Below are 19,477 nucleotides of genomic sequence, written 5' to 3'. Positions count from 1 at the left end.
CCTATTGGCTTTAACGTGGCATTAGACATTACATTTTGTATTAGGTTTAGCTGCCTATTGGCTTTATCGTGGAGTTAGACATTGCATTTGGGACATTGCAGATGAGCTGTGTTTTTCCACATGGTAGACCTAGCTGTGTTTTTCGTATTTTGTTCTCACCGAGCACTAGCGTGATAAGAGAGCGTATATTTTGGTGTTTTCCTCTCTACCCAGCCTTGGGAAGGAGCGAGCTTTGGATACTTGGCCACTCTCCAACGCTTGTTCTTTTCCCACTGTGATACAGTAGCCAGCATGTTTTGACTATTAGAGGAAAGGGCCTGTTAGCAGGCTTTTTCATTATAAGGGGTGCCCCTGGGCAGCAGCAGGGGAATTTTCCAAGACTTCAGTCAGGAGCGGACGTCAGCTGCCTGACCTCCTATATGAGTGGAAAATCACTTTCTCGCAGTTGAACAGGAGTCATCAACTTGCAGGCATAAGAACGATGAAGAGAAGTGATAGGCCCTACGGTGATGAATTTTGACTTTTTATTCTTTGCTTTGAAGTTATGCTATAATATAATCACATATATTTGCTGTGTACATTGCAATTGAGAAGTACTTTGATATATTTTCCTTTCATTGCTGTGACTACTTTTAAACGTGCGCTTCCAACCTACTAATCTCGTCTCTCAGGAACCTTGTGGTGAAGTAATAATAAATGTCTTCTTTAAACGAAGAAGTGCATTCCAGAGATTGTTTTCAGCTCGGTCCTTAATGAAAGAAAACATTTTGCCGTGAGTCGTCAGTCTGGGAGTCAAATTGGAGATTGGAGGTGTATGATTTAAAAGTGTAATTGTTTTTGTTGTTTAGAGAATTAAAGAAGCACGGCAGACCATGTTTGAAAATGCATGTGAAGTTAAACTGCCTTATGGTGCTGTGAGAAACATGTTTTCTTGTTTATCAGGACTTTCTGAGTTTTGGGATGGGTGCTTGAATAAAGCAAAAGTGTTTTCATATTTAGAAAATGTGCTTTTTGAAGTAAGTGATGTTCCTTTTGTTCTTGACAGAAGGGTTTGGATACTTTTGTCTGCTTACAGAAAAATGCATGAGAGATGTAGGCAGTTGGAACATGAAAATAAGAATTTACGTGAGCAAATTATCCAGAACAAATTGTTGCAAGATAAAACTGAAATTTATAAAACTGTTACAGGTGAATCCGGCTGTTCACATTCCAGTAATGAGGAGGTTAAAAAAGGAGGGGGGCCAATGTGAGTCTCATGAGCGGAGCTGAGATCTCCGTGCGCAGAGCAGTCCACAGTTTTTGGCAGGAGTTGAAGTGCATTCCTTAAAAGATTACCGTGAGCACGAAGTTGACGATGTTATATTCAGACTGCTTTTGCAAAGTACGATGTGTAAAATTAATTCAGACAAAGCAGAGGTACTGTCGCAAAATGTGCAGTTTCTGGGAATTCAGTGGAATTCAGAAAATAGACAGATGTTGTCACAGGTAAAACAAAAGATTTTAGAGTTTCTTACTATTTGCACTAAGCAAGAGACACCGAGTTTCATGAGCTTGTTTGATTTTTAGAAACAGTATATCCCTCATCTGAGTAAAATCTTAACACTTTGGTATAAAGTCACTAGGAAAAAACATGAGTTTGAAGGGAGTGAGAAGCAGCTGCGTGCGTTTGATTTGGCAAATTAAATAATTCAAAAGACTTTAGATTTGTGCGCAGTGCAAGAGGGAAATACTGATTTACATGTAAATCAGGGATCCTATACCAACTTAAATATGTGTCAGAGACAGGGGAGGACACTAGTGCCCCTGGGGCTTTGGACTAGATAACTATCTGACTTTGTGGAGCGATGTACTCCTTTTGAAAAACAGCTTTTGACTTGTTATTGGGCTCTATTGAATACTAAGCAAATGACATTAAATGATAACGTAATTCTGAAACCTGAACTACCAATCATGCAGTGGGTGATGAGTTCACCTAAATCTCACAGTATTGGACAGGCACAAGAGTCTAGTATCATACACTGGATCTGGTACATTCAAAACAGGTCTCGAGTCACTGCAGCCCTACATGAACAGGTGTCACAAGCCCCTTTACAGGATGAGGAGAGGGTGCAGAAGGTACCACAGGCAAAAGAGTCACCATTGAAATTGAGTGCATCATTTGAATTCTTGTCCCCTGAGGATAGAAAGTGTGTTTGTTTGACTAATGATTCATTGAAATGCATGGATACTAAAAGACAATAGAAAGCAGTGTTCTACAATCCAGTTACTGAAATGTTGTTGTCTACCACAGAAGGAAAAAGTAACCAATATGCAGAGTTGTACAATGTGTGTCAGACTTTAAAGCAAGAGCTGCTTGAGATGTGTCATTTTTACACTGATTCTTGGTTCACTGCCAATGGATTAGCCGTTTGGTTTTCCACATGGCTTGCACATAACTTGTTAATTAATTCAGATGTTAAAGAGAAAAGTGCAAAGTCAGAAGTGTCAACCCAGAATTCTGACTTGGTCGGGATGGCTAAGTGGGCGCACCAGAAATGTGGACATCTAAGCCACTTACAGGTGGGCAGAGATTAGAGAGATGCACATTCCCCTAGATTTGATCAAAACTGTGATTTTGCAATGTCCTATTTGTCAGCACACACAACAGAGATCTGTCCCACAAACAGTCAAAGATCAGTTGGAGAGAGGAAAGTTACCAGGACAGATATGGCAAATTGATCAGGTTTTAGGGGGAGTGATTGCTGCAGATTACCAAATCGAAATTAAAGTTATTCTGATAACTAGAAGAGAATCTGATTTATTCATACAGATTAGAGACAGAATTGCCCAACTTGTCATAAGTGCAGTGAATGGAGGTTTGGTAAGAAAGGAGTCTGCCCCAACCCTTCTAACAGTGCAAGGAAAGGGAAGCTGTGGTGCAGCAGATACAAACCTCAGTGCTAAGGTGTGGGTTGAATCCCCAAATGACCCTCCAGAACCTGCAGAAATCATAACAAAGGGCCCCAATAACGTCCTGCTGATGATAAAACAAGGAAAAGAGAAAGGAGGGCACATTTCAGGTGACAAATGTTATTTGCAAGAAAAGTCATACTTTTTTCTTTTGCAGATCCTACTACGACTCGCCACTGACCATGAGTGTGCTGTGTGGTCTCCCTTCGGGTGTCTGTGTGTGGGGTCAGAGGAGTGACCGCACCCCCAACCTGAACCTGATTAATTAAAGTACAAACCCCATGCATCCATTTTGCGCAACTGGCACCTTTAATTCAAGTTCTACATGGGATTAAGATAAAGTTTGTCAACTTGTTTGATTACATTCTTCCACTGGAAATAAGCAACATTGCCAGTTAACTGTCTGTTTTTCGTGTGGAAACCTGACTTTCACTTACATTCCAGCAAACCTTTCAGGTGGACCGTGTAACTTTACACGAGTAGAACTCATGCTACATCAACTTGCTATTTTAGAGATACTATTCAATCAGTTATTATCCCAATCAGAGTATATAGGTTTCAGTCTTTTCATTGTAGGTGTATCTGATTTGAAAGGTTATGAGATCAATATGTTAATCCACTTCCATTGCTTCACAGAGATTGATTTTATCATTCAAATCTGATTTGCTTTTAATGTTTTTTTGTTTTTTGTTGTTGTTGTTTGTTTGAAATAAGAGAAATTTAAACAAAAAGTCAATGGTCAGATGGTGGATATGTTATGCCATTAATTGTGTTTGACCACTGACTTTGTGTTTCACCACTGCGCATATTAGTTGTTCAATGTTCACCAGTATCACATTACATTTTGTATTCAGTTTAGCTGCCTATTGGCTTTAACGTGGCATTAGACATTACATTTTGTATTCAGTTTAGCTGCCTATTGGCTTTATCGTGGAGTTAGACATTGTAGTTGAGACATTGCAGATGAGCTGTGTTTTTCCACATGGTAGACCTAGCTGTGTTTTTCGTATTTTGTTCTCACCGAGCACTAGCGTGATAAGAGTGCACATATTTTGGTATTTTCCTCTCTACCCAGCCTTGGGAAGGAGCGAGCTTTGGAGTTTTGGCCACTCTCCAACGCTTGTTCTTTTCCCACTGTGATACAGCATGCTTTGACTATTAAAGGAAAGGGCCTGTTAGCAGGCTTTTTCATTATAAGGGGTGTCCTTGGGAGAAAGAGAGATGGTGCCTAAAGCCCACATGCCAGAAGATACTTCCAAGTATAGGCAGGTGGTCACCATTGATGGGCAAAGGGTGGAGGCTGTGCGTGACACAGGAGCCAGTATGACTACTGTCAAGAGTCAGTTGGTGTCAGCAGAGGAGATAGGGGGTCATTCTGACCCTGGCGGTCGGTGATAAAGCGGCGGCCAACCCGCCAACAGGCCGGCGGTCAAAAAAATGCAATTCTGACCCTGGCGGGAACCGCCAACACAGCCCGCCGCATTAACACTCCGACCGCCACGGCGGAACAAACAAACAGCGCGGCGGTCACCGCCAACAGCCAGGCGGCAGACAATGTACCGGCCACCCTATCACGACCCACCAATCCGCCACCTTTTCCGGGGCGGGAGCCCCGCCGATAAAAACACGGCGGAAACAGACATTTCCAATGGAAAACGCTCACCTCGAGACACTCCACGCGGAATCCGGACAGCATGGAACCCGAATTGAACATCATACCTGCTCTCGTCTACCTGCTCATCTACCACGAGTACGAACTCCGGCGCAGACGTCAACGGTGAGTACTGCACCTACGACACACGGGAGGGGGGAGGAAGAAAGGTTATGGGCATACACATATGCGACCCCCCCAATATGTACACACCAATGCAGAGCAGGAAGTCACAGTGACATCACACAAAGACCCTTTAAAAATACAATGACACAACCAAATTTGGAATAAATTTTCATGTACAAAAAAAGCACCTGGAAATAATTGAGCAACCGTGAAAAATATTTACAAAAACCAAAAAGATATACACATCAGTGTATCACTGAAGTAACAAGTCCTGCACATCCTACGAATCTAACATGTCCGTGGGCCAAGGTTCTGCGAAACAAGGGCAAAGCCCACACACGAGACCTGAGTCCTTTGGAGAGAACACTGCAGGGGCATCCGATGTCAAAACTACAGGCACCTCAGGGTGAAGGGAAGGGGGGGCCACCACAGCCACATGAGTCCACGACGCCAGATCCACGAGGAGCCACCATGCCCACTGTACCATCCTGGGGAGTGCAAAGCCACAGTCTCTCAAGTCTCTGCAGTGGGTGGGTTGCCCACTGGACCATCCTGGGGAGTGCAAAGCCACAGTCTCTCAAGTCTCTGCAGTGGGTGGGTTTCCCACTGGACCATCCTGGGGAGTGCAAAGCCACAGTCTCTCAATGTCTCTACAGTGGGTGGGTTGCCCACTGTGCCATCCTGGGGAGTGCAAAGCCACAGTCTCTCAGGTGGATTACAGAGTCCACTGGTCAAGGAGGAGGCATGGTGGGCACAGTGAACCATAAACAGTGCCTGAGACGGCGGGACCCAGCGCAGCGGTGCATGACATGGCGATGTCCAGCGGAGCGGTGCTTGACAGGAAGGGTCCAGCGGAGCGGTGCTTGACAGGAAGGGCCCAGCGGAGCGGTGCTTGACAGGTCGGGCCCAGCGGAGCAGTGCTTGACAGGAAGGGCCCAGCGGAGCGGTGCTTGACAGGAAGGGCCCAGCAGAGCGGTGCTTGAGACGGCGGGGCCCTGTTCAGCGGTACCTGTCTTCACGGCGGGGCCCTGCTCAGCGGTGCTCTTCTGCACGGCGGGGCCCTGTTCAGCGGTGCTCTTCTGCACGGCGGGGCCCTGTTCAGCGGTGCTCTTCTGCACGGTGGGGCCCTGTTCAGCGGTGCTCTTCTGCACGGCGGGGCCCTGTTCAGCGGTACCTGTCTTCACGGCGGGGCCCTGTTCAGCGGTGCTCTTCTGCACGGCGGGGCCCTGTTCAGCGGTGCTCTTCTGCACGGCGGGCCCTGTTCAGCGGTACCTGTCTTCACGGCGGGGCCCTGTTCAGCGGTGCTCTTCTGCACGGCGGGGCCCTGTTCAGCGGTACCTGTCTTCACGGCGGGGCCCTGTTCAGCGGTACCTGTCTTCACGGCGGGGCCCTGTTCAGCGGTACCTGTCTTCATGGCGGGGCCCTGTTCAGCGGTGCTCTTCTGCACGGCGGGGCCCTGTTCAGCGGTACCTGTCTTCACGGCGGGGCCCTGTTCAGCGGTACCTGTCTTCACGGCGGGTCCCTGTTCAGCGGTACCTGTCTTCACGGCGGGGCCCTGTTCAGCGGTACCTGTCTTCACGGCGGGGCCCTGTTCAGCGATGCTCTTCTGCACGGCGGGGCCCTGTTCAGCGGTGCTCTTCTGCACGGCGGGGCCCTGTTCAGCGGTGCTCTTCTGCACAGCGGGGCCCTGTTCAGCGGTACCTGTCTTCACGGCGGGGCCCTGTTCAGCGGTACCTGTCTTCACGGCGGGGCCCTGTTCAGCGGTACCTGTCTTCACGGCGGGGCCCTGTTCAGCGGTACCTGTCTTCACGGCGGGGCCCTGTTCAGCGGTGCTCTTGTGCACGGCGGGGCCCTGTTCAGCGGTGCTCTTCTGCACGGCGGGGCCCTGTTCAGCGGTGCTCTTCTGCACGGCGGGGCCCTGTTCAGCGGTGCTCTTCTGCACGGCGGGGCCCTGTTCAGCGGTACCTGTCTTCACAGCGGGGCCCTGTTCAGCGGTGCTCTTCTGCACGGCGGGGCCCTGTTCAGCGGTACCTGTCTTCACGGCGGGGCCCTGTTCAGCGGTACCTGTCTTCACGGCGGGGCCCTGTTCAGCGGTACCTGTCTTCACGGCGGGGCCCTGTTCAGCGGTACCTGTCTTCACGGCGGGGCCCTGTTCAGCGGTACCTGTCTTCACGGCGGGGCCCTGTTCAGCGGTGCTCTTCTGCACTGCGGGGCCCTGTTCAGCGGTACCTGTCTTCACGGCGGGGCCCTGTTCAGCGGTGCTCTTCTGCACGGCGGGGCCCTGTTCAGCAGTGCTCTTCTGCACGGCGGGGCCCTGTTCAGCGGTACCTGTCTTCACGGCGGGGCCCTGTTCAGCAGTGCTCTTCTGCACGGCGGGGCCCTGTTCAGCGGTACCTGTCTTCACGGCGGGCCCTGTTCAGCGGTACCTGTCTTCACGGCGGGGCCCTGTTCAGCGGTGCTCTTCTGCACGGCGGGGCCCTGTTCAGCGGTGCTCTTCTGCACGGCGGGGCCCTGTTCAGCGGTACCTGTCTTCACGGCGGGGCCCTGTTCAGCGGTGCTCTTCTGCACGGTGGGGCCCTGTTCAGCGGTGCTCTTCTGCACGGCGGGGCCCTGTTCAGCGGTACCTGTCTTCACGGCGGGGCCCTGTTCAGCGGTGCTCTTCTGCATGGCGGGGCCCTGTTCAGCGGTACCTGTCTTCACGGCGGGGCCCTGTTCAGCGGTACCTGTCTTCACGGCGGGGCCCTGTTCAGCGGTACCTGTCTTCACGGCGGGGCCCTGTTCAGCGGTACCTGTCTTCACGGCAGGGCCCTGTTCAGCGGTACCTGTCTTCACGGCGGGGCCCTGTTCAGCGGTGCTCTTCTGCACGGCGGGGCCCTGTTCAGCGGTAGCTGTCTTCACGGCGGGGCCCTGTTCAGCGGTACCTGTCTTCACGGCGGGGCCCTGTTCAGCGGTACCTGTCTTCACGGCGGGGCCCTGTTCAGCGGTACCTGTCTTCACGGCGGGGCCCTGTTCAGCGGTACCTGTCTTCACGGCGGGGCCCTGTTCAGCGGTGCTCTTCTGCACGGCGGGGCCCTGTTCAGCGGTGCTCTTCTGCACGGCGGGGCCCTGTTCAGCGGTGCTCTTCTGCACGGCGGGGCCCTGTTCAGCGGTACCTGTCTTCACGGCGGGGCCCTGTTCAGCGGTACCTGTCTTCACGGCGGGGCCCTGTTCAGCGGTACCTGTCTTCACGGCGGGGCCCTGTTCAGCGGTACCTGTCTTCACGGCGGGGCCCTGTTCAGCGGTGCTCTTGTGCACGGCGGGGCCCTGTTCAGCGGTGCTCTTGTGCACGGCGGGGCCCTGTTCAGCGGTGCTCTTCTGCACGGCGGGGCCCTGTTCAGCGGTACCTGTCTTCACGGCGGGGCCCTGTTCAGCGGTGCTCTTCTGCACGGCGGGGCCCTGTTCAGCGGTACCTGTCTTCACGGCGGGGCCCTGTTCAGCGGTGCTCTTCTGCACGGCGGGGCCCTGTTCAGCGGTACCTGTCTTCACGGCGGGCCCCTGTTCAGCGGTACCTGTCTTCACGGCGGGGCCCTGTTCAGCGGTACCTGTCTTCACGGCGGGGCCCTGTTCAGCGGTACCTGTCTTCACGGCGGGGCCCTGTTCAGCGGTGCTCTTGTGCACGGCGGGGCCCTGTTCAGCGGTGCTCTTCTGCACGGCGGGGCCCTGTTCAGCGGTGCTCTTCTGCACGGCGGGGCCCTGTTCAGCGGTACCTGTCTTCACGGCGGGGCCCTGTTCAGCGGTGCTCTTCTGCACGGCGGGGCCCTGTTCAGCGGTACCTGTCTTCACGGCGGGGCCCTGTTCAGCGGTACCTGTCTTTACGGCGGGGCCCTGTTCAGCAGTACCTGTCTTCACGGCGGGGCCCTGTTCAGCGGTGCTCTTCTGCACGGCGGGGCCCTGTTCAGCGGTGCTCTTCTGCACGGCGGGGCCCTGTTCAGTGGTGCTCTTCTGCACGGCGGGGCCCTGTTCAGCGCTACCTGTCTTCACGGCGGGGCCCTGTTCAGCGGTGCTCTTCTGCACGGCGGGGCCCTGTTCAGCGGTACCTGTCTTCACGGCGGGCCCTGTTCAGCGGTGCTCTTGCAGTATGTCAAGGGAGTCATACCTGGCCTGGACACCCTGCTCAGTCGCTCTCCGACCGTGCTGTGTCAGGCCCCTTCGGGGAGTGAGTCCTGGGCCCTTTGGTGTCGTCCCTTGCAGCCGGGATGGGGCTTGTGGGGCCCTCCTGCTCCGGGCTCCTGGTGGTTGTCCTCTCCGCCCTGCTGTCCTTCCGCTCCTTAGATGGGGCTCTCGGGCCCTTGCCTCCCCTGGCTGCTGTGACCGGTGAAGTGGCCGGAGTCACCTCCTTGGGGCCAGCCGTCTCTGTCCGCTCACGGCGGCCCTTCAATTTCCGGGTCCTCTTGCCTGGGGGGGGGCTGGCTGTCCCCTTGCTGCTCACCGAAGTGTTACTGCCGCCAAAGGGTGGACTCCACATGCCATGCACCACTTGCACTGTAGTAGTTGGGCTGGTGGTGGCTGAGGTGCCCTTGGGACTTTTCCCAGTTGGAGGGGGTGGGTCGGGGGAGGGAAAGAGGTCAAAACTGGCGAGGTAATTTTTCTTGGGACCAAGGTAAGGGGTAGGGGTAGTGGTGAGAGAAGTGGAGGAAGAGGATGTGGTTGTATGAGAGCCAGGTGTGCTGTCCTTGGGTGCAGGTGACTGGGACGTAGGCTGTGGTGAGGTGGTTGGCTGTTGTTTGGGTGTCTGCCTGAGTTTATGTGTCTTGGAAGAGGGGGTGACAGACACAGTGGGAGAGGACACAGGGGACGTGTAAATGCCAGTGGGGGCGGTGACTGCAGGTGTGCGGACTGTAGTGGAGGGTTTGCTGGTGGTGGAAGAACTGGCTGATATTGGGGTGCATGCAGGTGTGAGTGTAGACGTCACAGGGAGGGAGGAGGGAGACGAGGAGGACGTGGACACAGAGGTGGTAGTGACTGTTGATATGTCTGCATCTGTGTGTTGCTTGGGTGAATGCTTGTGTTTTCTGTGGTGCTTATGTTTGGATGAGCTGGCCTTGGGTGTTGAGGTGTGTGCAGGCTGGTCTGATGGTGTGGATGGGATAGGTTGAGGTACAGGAGACAGAGAAAGGGTGGAGGCAGATAGAAGAGGGAGACTGGAGACAGGGACAATGGCTGCCATCAGTGCTGAGGCCAGAGCAGTGAACGCTCGTTGATGGGCAGCCTGACCCGAATGAATGCCCTCCAGGTAGGCATTGCTCCGATGCACTTCCCTTTCCACCCCCTGGATGGCATTCAGAAGGGTAGTCTGCCCAACAATGACCGTCCTCACCAGGTCAATGAGCTCCGCACTGAGGGCAGCAGGGGTAACAGAGGCAGGGGCTGAGGTGCCTGGGGCGAAGGAGACGCGCGCCTTCCTGGCCGAGCGGGCACGGAGCGAAGACTGAGGGGCTGCTGGGCTGCTGGGAGGGCGGTGCTGGTGCGCTGGGTGGCGGCTGTACCTGTTGTTGCGGGGGGCACAGATGGTGCCGCCCCCGCTAGGGAGCTCCCAAACGAGGACGTGTCCGTGTCGCTGGTGTCTCCACCGGCCCCCGTTGTGGTGCTCCCCTCGCCCTCCGGATCACTGGTGCCCTCGGTGTCTGTGTCAGTGCCCACCGGGGCCTGGTGACCTGCAGCTCCCTCCTGCTCCGACGCCAAATCTCCTCCGCCTGATGATGCTAAAACACAAGAAGACAAAGATTTAGGGTGGGGGGAGAAATTAAACAAAGTTGAGTGCATGCCTTAGCAATACCCTTTGCGGAGAGGACAGACACAGGTGCCTCGTGCACTAAGTCGCGAACTTGGGGTACACTACTCAGTACTTCTGACTAGGCAAACAGGTCTAGGGACAACACACACGCACATGTGTGATGCTGGAGCATGGGTAGCTGCACTTGGCACCCTACAGAGGTGGGGGGCGGGGGCACAGGGCCATGCCTAAGGGAGCGGACTACACTACAGAGAGCGCCCGGGCCTAATGTCACCCACAGCCCTCCTCCCCCACCCAGACGCCTCCAATGCGCATACAGATAGGAGAATGTGCGGATACTCACCCCCTTGTGTCTGCTGTGCTGTCCTCAAGCGCCCATCCAAATTAGGGTAGGCCACCGCCAGGATCCGGGACATCAGGGGGGTCATGGTGCGACTGGCCCCCCTCCTAGGTCGGGAGGCCATCCCCAGCAGTGTTTCTGCGGTCTTCCTCGTTCCGCGGCGGATGTCCTCCCACCTCTTGCGGCATTGGGTGCCCCGTCTGTTGTGGACCCCCAAGTTCCGGACTTCCTCGGCGATGGCACGCCAAATATCGATTTTCTGGTGGGCGCTCACCTGTTTGACATGTACAGGGTGGGAAAGAGAAACCGTCACATATCTGCATGTTTGGACTAGCGATGAGAAGGAGGAATCCTCGCGTGTACCGGCCGCTGGTGGACCTGTCCACAATGGAAGAACGCCATATAATACTACGATACCGACTTGACCGTGCCTCCATCCATGAACTGTGTGCCCAGCTGGAGCCAGCCCTGATGTCCCCCATCCGCCAACCCACAGGAATTCCCCCTCTAGTGCAGGTTCTGTCTGTCCTCCATTTCTTTGCAACTGGCTCATTCCAGACAACAGTGGCCATGTCATCTGGGATGTCTCAGCCTATGTTTTCCAAGATCTTATCCAGAGTGTTGTCTGCCCTGATGAAACTCATGCGGAGCTACATCATTTTCACAGAGGAGGGTGATTTGCCTACATTGAAAGCTGATTTCTATGCCCTTGGACACATCCCCAACATCATTGGTGCAATTGATGGGACCCATGTGGCTTTAGTCCCCCCAAATGACGATGAACAGGTGTACAGGAACAGGAAGAATTACCATTCAATGAATATCCAGGTGGTCTGTTTGGCTGACCAGTACATCTCCCATGTAAATGCCAAGTTCCCAGGGTCAGTGCATGACGCGTATGTTATGCGAAATAGCAGCATTCCCTATGTGATGGAACAGCTACAGAGACAGCGTGTGTGGCTAATAGGTGACTCTGGTTACCCCAACCTGCCGTGGCTATTGACCCCAGTGAGGAATCCCAGGACCAGGGCAGAGGAACGGTACAATGAGGCCCATGGGCGTACTAGGAGGGTGATTGAGCGAACCTTTGGGCTCCTGAAGGCCAGGTTTAGGTGCCTGCATATGACAGGTGGATCCCTAATGTACTCACCAAAGAAGGTGTGCCATATCATCGTGGCGTGCTGTATGCTCCACAACCTGGCTTTGCGACGCCAGGTGCCTTTCCTGCAGGAGGATGGTCCAGATGGTGGTGTTGTAGAAGCCGTGGAGCCTGTGGAGAGTGAAGAGGAGGAAGACTCTGAGGACGACACAGACAATAGGGACAGAGTGATACAACAGTATTTCCAGTAACACACAGGTAAGAATCACCCACGCCATTTCACAATTGCTTATAGCCTCCTTCATCTGTACTTTCTGTAGTTCCCCACAGATGTTTTTAATTAATTTTTGCCTTTCCCTTCTCTTCTCAGTGCTGTCTGACTCAGTACCTGACTTCTGCTTGGTTCGCCCATGAAATACAGCGTATTGACATTGGTATGTTGTCATGACTAATTGACAGAACAGAAATTGAACAGTAATATGTAATACATTTGTTAATAATACAGCATGACTCAAAACAGATTTGTGTGCAAAATGTGATTTATTTACAGTGCTAGATATCGGTACATGTGATTCTAAGGGTGATGGGTGGGGGTGGAGGAATATCCATGGCAGAGTCCAGTTCTCAGTCTCACAGGTGCATTGTCCTTTTGCCTGTGGAAGGATGGAGCATAGGCAGTTCATGGTTGGACAGGGTGGCAATGTGGGACAGTGGGAAGTCTTGAGGGGGTATGTCCTGCTGGCGGGGGTCTTGACATCCTACTCTGTCTTTTTTTTTGGTCTCAGGCTCCTCTTACGGGGTGGTTGTTCTTCAGCAGGAGGTGGGGTTCTGGGGGGCTGTCGAGGTGTTGGGACCTCTTGTCCACTAGCGCCGGCGGAGGTGGTAGGCTGTTCCTGGTCCGGGCTAGTGACAGGGGCCCTGTGTGGTGCACCATGGTCCCGCAACGCGTCCTCTATCCTGTGGAGGGCCAGGACGATGGTCCCCATTGCGGTCCCGATGATTCTCAGCTCCTCCCTGAACCCCATGTAGCGTTCCTCCTGCTGTGCCTGGATCTCAGTGAACCTGGCCAGTACCGTCGCCATCGTTTCTTGGGAGTGGTGGTAGGCCCCCATGAGGGTGGTAAGGGCCTCTTGGAGAGTGGGTTCCCTGGGCCTCTCCTCCCCCCCCTGTCGCACAGCAGCCCTCCGAGCTGCCCGGTTTCCCCCGGCCTCTGTCCCCTGGACGGTGTGCCCGCTACCACTGCCCCCAGGTCCCTGTTGGTGTTGGGGTGTTGGGTTAGCCTGGGTGCCCTGTAGTGGCAGACACACCGCTGATTGAGCTGTCCTAGAGACAGAGGCATGGGCCCGCTGGGTGGGAGCTGTGCTGGTGTTGGCAGAGGGGGTCGGGTCTGGTGTGGCCTGTGGCTGCCTGAGGGGAACCGACTGCCCAGAGGTCCCCGATGGTCCGGGCTGGTCATCAGGTTCACTGTTGACAGAGCTGCTATCCTCAGTGTGGGCCTGTTCCGGTGGTGGGATGGACACTTCTGGACCCTCCTGGCTGGTGTGTTGTCGTTCGGGTCCTGCATGGGGTAAGAGAGTTTGGTTATTGTTTCTGTGTGTGCAATAGCGTGCGTGTTATGGGTGACCTTGTCCCCCAGTGCAGGCATTCCCTTGAGGGAGGTGTTGTGAGGGTAGTTAGTGGGGGGGGGGGGGTTAGTGCAGTGGTCATGCTTAGGTGATGGGTGCCCATGATTTGTGTTGGCATGCAGGAGTTGGTGTTGGGATGGGTGGGTTGTGCTGGTGAGACATTGTCAGGGAGGATGTGTGCTGGGGGGTTGGGGGTGAGGGTGGGGGTGTGGGTTGGCATGCTGGTGGGGTGGGGGGGATATAGTAGTTGAGATTGGACTTACCAGAGTCCATTCCTCCGGCTACTCCTGCGAGGCCCTGAGGATGCAGGATGTTCAAGACGTCTTGCTCCCACGATGTGAATTCGGGAGGGGTGGGTGGGGGTCCGCCGCCAGTCTTCTCGACCGCGATGTTGTGCCTGGAGACCATCGATCGGACCTTCCCCCGTAGGTCGTTCCATCTTTTGCGTATGTCCTCCCTATTCCTGGGATGCTGTCCCACCGCGTTGACCCTGTCCACGATCCGCTGCCATAGCTCCGCCTTCCTAGCTATACTGGTGTGCTGCACCTGCGAGCCGAAGAGCTGGGGTTCCACTCTTAGGATTTCCTCCACCATGACCCGGAGTTCTTGGTCCGAAAAGCGTGGGTGCCTTTGGGGTGCCATGGGGTGGTGTGGGTGAGGTGTGGGGTGGTGTATGTGATGATAAGTATGTTGGTGAGTGGTGCTTTGTGCTACTATGTGGTGTGTGTGATGGTGTAGTGTGCCTCAGTGTGTCTTGCTTTGGATTGTCTGCTGTGTCTCTCTCTCCTTCTCTCAGTAATTATGGTCGCAGGGGTTTGTGGGTGATGTGGGTGTGTGTTTTATAGTTGGTTGATTGTGTGGGAGTGGTGTGTGTATGTGTATCAGGTGTGTGTATTTCAAATTGTCCAATGTGGCTGTGTTTTGGTGCTGTGTGTGTATTCTGACCGCGGCGGTGTGTAGCGCCAATGGAATACCGCGTTTGAATGACCGCCGTGTGGATTCGTGGGTCGTAATGGCATGGGCGTATTTCTGTTGGCGTGACGGTGGAGGTTTGGTCATCTCCAGTTTCTCGCTGCCCGCTGATGTGGCGGGCTGCAGTGGAGGACGGAATTTTGGAGGTTTGGCCGTTGTGGGTCAGAATGACCGTTGCGGTTAACCGCGGCCGCGGCGGTGTTATGGCGGTCTTCTGACCGGCGGTAAGGGCCTTTTACCGCCGAGGTCAGAATGACCCCCATAGTCTCTAATACATTCCACCAGGTCATAGTCGCTGACAATCGTGAGAGTCACCTACCGATGGCTCTGGTTCTATTTGAGTGGGGGGGCCTCTGGTACTCTGAAAGTAGCTGTGAGTCCTGCCATGCCTGTAGATTGTCTGTTAGGCAATGATCTTGAGCATGCTGCCTGGAAGGAGGTAGAGCTCAGATCCCTCCTGGAGATGTTAGGTTTGCCTGAGTGTGTCTGCATGACTACAAGGTCCATGGCTGCCCGGGAAGGCATTCAAGGGCATCTGGAGCCTGGAACAATGGCCCAGACAGCTGCAAAGAGGAAGGGAAAGAGGCGCGGGAAACCCGCCTCAGATGTTCCCACGGTGGTGGACGGGGCCCCTGAGGAGGAGGAGGCTCCTGAGCCAACTGGGGAGGACATAGCTGACCTGGGCAACCTACCTGAACTTGCTGGCTGGCAAGTAGAGGGTGGGCCAACCAGGACAGAATTCTGCAAGGCGCAGAAGGAATGCCCCACCCTTGAGGGTCTGAGGCAACAGGCCACAGCCCAAGCAGCAGGTAACGTCTCTGGCACTCACCATATTTACTGGGAGAATGATCTCCTTTACAGTGAGCCTAAGTTTCCAGGTCCTGGGGCAGCACATGTGCTGGTGGTCCCCCAGTGTTACCGGGTCTTCCTACTGGATCTGGTTCATGACATTCCCCTGGCAGGACATTTAAGCCAAGACAAGACCTTTAACAGGCTTGTCATCCACTTCCATTGGCCCAGAATGAGGGTAGCCTCAGATAATTTCTGCAGAGCGTGCCCCAACTGCCATGCTAGTGGGAAGACAGGGAAAAAGCTTACAGTTCCCCTGAACCCACTCCCCGTAGTTGAAACCCTCTCTGAAAGGGTGGGCATTGACATTGTTGGTCCCTTGGACCCCAAAACTGCCTTGGGCAACAGGTTTATCTTGGTTTTGGTGGACCATGCCACCTGCTGTCCAGAGGCAATCCCTCTGAGAACAGTGACTGCACCGGTGGTGACCAGAGCCCTGCTGGGATTATTTACCCGTGTGGGATTCCCTAAGAAAGTTGTGTCTGACAGGGGCACATGAAGTCCATGTGGGATGAGTGTGGGGTGACCTATCGGTTTACCACCCCTTATCGTCCTCAATCCAATGGGCTTGTTGAGAGATTAAAAAAGACCCTTAAAGGCATGATTAATGGCCTGACTGAAGCCATGAGGCATAAGTGGGACGTCTTCTTACCATGCCTGCTGTTTGCTTACAGGGAGGTGCCCCGGAAAGGGGTGGAGTTCAGCGCCTTTGAACTTCTCTATGGTCACCCTGTCAGGGGACCACTGAGCATAGTTAAAGAGGGCGGGGAGAAAGCTCCCAAGATACCTCTCCAGGATGTGGTGAGCTACACGCTGGCCCTCTGCAACCAAACCCAATGCTTCCGGAAACAGGCCAAAAGTAACCTTGAGGGCAGTAAAGAGGTGATGAAGGAGTGGTACGACCGGAAGACCACTCTGGTTGAGTTCTCACCTGGAGACAAGGTTTGGGTGATGGAGCCAGTTGAGTCTAGGGCTCTCCAGGACCGCTGTTCTGGCCCATTTGAGATTAAGGAGCGTAAGGGAGAGGCCACTTACCTAGTGGAACTCAAGACCCCTAAGCACCCCGTAAGGGTTCTCCATCGCAACAGCCTCAAACCTCACTTTGAGAGGTCTGAGGTCAGTATGCTCCAAGTCACAGATGAGGGCATGGAAGAGGAGAGTGAACCTCTCCCTGACCTCCTCTCTGCCAAAGAAAGTGACGGGTCAGTGGAAGCTGTCATTCTCTCTTACTCCCTGACTCTAAACCAGAGAGGAGACTACTATGAGCTGTTAGAGCAGTTCTCTTTCCTGTTTTCCCTTACTCCTTGACTTACCCATCTATGTATCCATGACATTGACACGGGAGATAGTCTCCCTGTGAAGAACAAAATTTACAGGTTGTTGGATAAGGTGAAGGCCAGCATCAAGGAGGAGGTCTCCAAGACATTAACCTTAGGGGTTATTGAGAAATCCAGTAGTCCTTAGGCCAGCCATGTGGTGCTGGTTCCTAAAGCTGCTGCCCCCGGTGCGAAGCCAGAACTCCAGTTCTGTGTGGACTACCGGGGTCTCAACTCAGTCACACGGACTGATGCTCACCTCATCCCCCAAGCTGATGAGCTCGTTGACAGGCTAGGCGCTGCCAAGTTCCTGAGTGCGTTTGATCTTACATCAGGGAACTGGTAGATCACCCTGAATGTGGGGGCTAAAGAGAGATCTGCATTTTCCACACCTGATGGCTTTTACCAGTTCCGGGTGATGCGCTTTGGGTTGAAAAATGCCCCAACTACCTTCCAACGGTTGGTTAACGGGGTTCTAGCTGGCAAGGATGCCTACTGCGCAGCTACTAGATGACATAGCTGTTTATAGTTCCGGCTGGGAGGAACACCTGCTCCACCTCAAGGAGGTGCTTCAGGCTCTGCAACAGGTAGGCCTGACCATCAAGGCTGGTAAATGCCAGATTGGGCAGGGTTCCGTGGTATACTTGGGACACCTAGTGGGTGGTGGCTTTGCAACCACCTAGAACACAGACTAAAGTGAGAGCCTTTTGAGGCCTCATTGGATACTACCACAGATTTGTCAAGGGCTATGGTACCATTGTGTCACCGTTGACAGACACAAGCCACTGACTACTCCCAGGAATTTATTGTGCAGACAGACGCTTCAGAGCATGGCATAGGGGCTAATTTACCACAGCTAAATGAGGAGGGCTCAGACCAACCAGTAGTCTTTATTAGCAGAAGACTATTGCCACAGGAACAGAGGTGGAGTGCTATTGAGAGAGAAGCATTTGCTGTGGTCTGGTCACTGAAGAAGTTGAGAGCATACCTCTTTGTGACTCAATTTTGGGTTCAGACAGACCACAGGCCCCTCAGATGGCTCATGCAGGTGAGGGGTGAGAATCCTAAACTCTTGAGGTGGTCCACTTCCCTACAGGGGATGGACTTTACGGTGGAGCATCGCCCGGGGATTGACCACGCCAAAGCTGATTGCCTCTCCAGATACTTACGCCTTATCGATGAGAGCTCCCAGGAGGTTGGGTAGCTCTCCCCACTTTCAGCTGGGGGGGGCCACATGTTAGACCTGACAGCCTTAGGGTGGTCACCACTAACTTTTTGCATGCCTCCCTCCACTTTTTAGATGCAGTTTTTTCTGGTTTTAAGACTCTGTGCACTTTACCACTGCTAACCAGTGCAAACGTGCATATGCTCTCTCCCTTTAAACATGGTAACATTGGATCTCACCCAATTGGACTATTTAATTTACTTATAAGCCCCTAGTAAAGTGCACTCTGTGTGCCCAGGGCCTCTAGATTAAATGCTACTAGTGGGCCTGCAGCACTGATTGTGCCACCCACTTAAGTAGCCCCTCAACCTGGTCTCAGGCCTGCCAATGCAAGGCCTGTGTGTGCAGTTTCATTGCCAATTCGACTTGGCATTTAAAAGTACTTGCCAAGCCTAAAACTCCCCTTTTTCTACATATAAGACACCCCTAAGGTATGCCCTAGGTAACCCACAGGGCAGGGTGCTGTGTAGGCAAAAGGCAGGACATGTACCTATGTAGTTTACATGTTCTGGTAGTGTAAAACTCCTAAATTCATTTTTACACTGCTGTGAGGCCTGCTCCCTTCATAGGCTAACATTGCTGCTGCCCTCATACATTGTTTGAGTGGTAGCTGCTGATCTGAAAGGAGTAGGGAGGTCATATTTAGTATGGCCAGAATGGTGATATAAAATCCTGCTTACTTTTGAAGTTGGATTTAATATTACTATTTTAGAAATGGCACTTTTAGAAAGTGAGCATTTCTCTGCACTTAAATCTTTCTGTGCCTCACAATCCACGTCTGGCTCGGTTTAGTTGACAGCTCCTTGTGGATTCCCTCAGACACACCCCAAACATAGGATACTCACCCTCACTTGTATACATTTGCATTTTGAATGGGTCTGCCTGGACTAGGAGGGTGGAGGGCGTGCCTTCACACAAAGGACTGCCACACCCTCTACTGGGACCCTGGCAGATACGATTGAACTGAAAGGGGACCTGGTGCACTTCTAAGCCACTCTTTGAAGTCTCCCCCACTTCAAAGGCACATTTGGGTAAATAAACAGGGCCTCTGCCCCTACCAACTCAGACACTTCCTGGAGAAAAAACCTGTAAACAGAACGAGCATCCTGCCAAGAACTGCCTGGCTGCCCAAAGGACTCACCTGACTGCTTTCTGTGAAGGACTGCTGCCTTGCTGTTGCCCTCCTACCTTGCTGCTCTCTGGCTGTGATGAAGAAGTAGACTCCAAGGGCTTGGATAGAGCTTGCCTCATGTTCCATAAAGTCTCAGGCCCGAAAAGACTTAGGGGGTCATTACGACATTGGCGGTAAAAGCCGCTTACCGCCGTGCAGAAGACCGCCAACACACCGCCACGGCCGCGGAATTCCGCCACGGTCATTATGACCAACAGCTCGGAATCCGCCAAAATCCAGACACCCACACAAGTTCGCCACACCAAAGGTCAGTGATAAACTGGCGATAACAAAACCTCCACCGTCATGCCAACAGGAATGCGCCCACACTATCACGACCCACGAATCCACGCGGCAGTCTTTCAACTGCGGTATTCCATT

This window comes from Pleurodeles waltl, chromosome 4_1 (assembly GCF_031143425.1).
Source record: "Pleurodeles waltl isolate 20211129_DDA chromosome 4_1, aPleWal1.hap1.20221129, whole genome shotgun sequence".
NCBI lineage: Eukaryota > Metazoa > Chordata > Amphibia > Caudata > Salamandridae > Pleurodeles > Pleurodeles waltl.
This window is presented reverse-complemented; position numbering follows the sequence as displayed.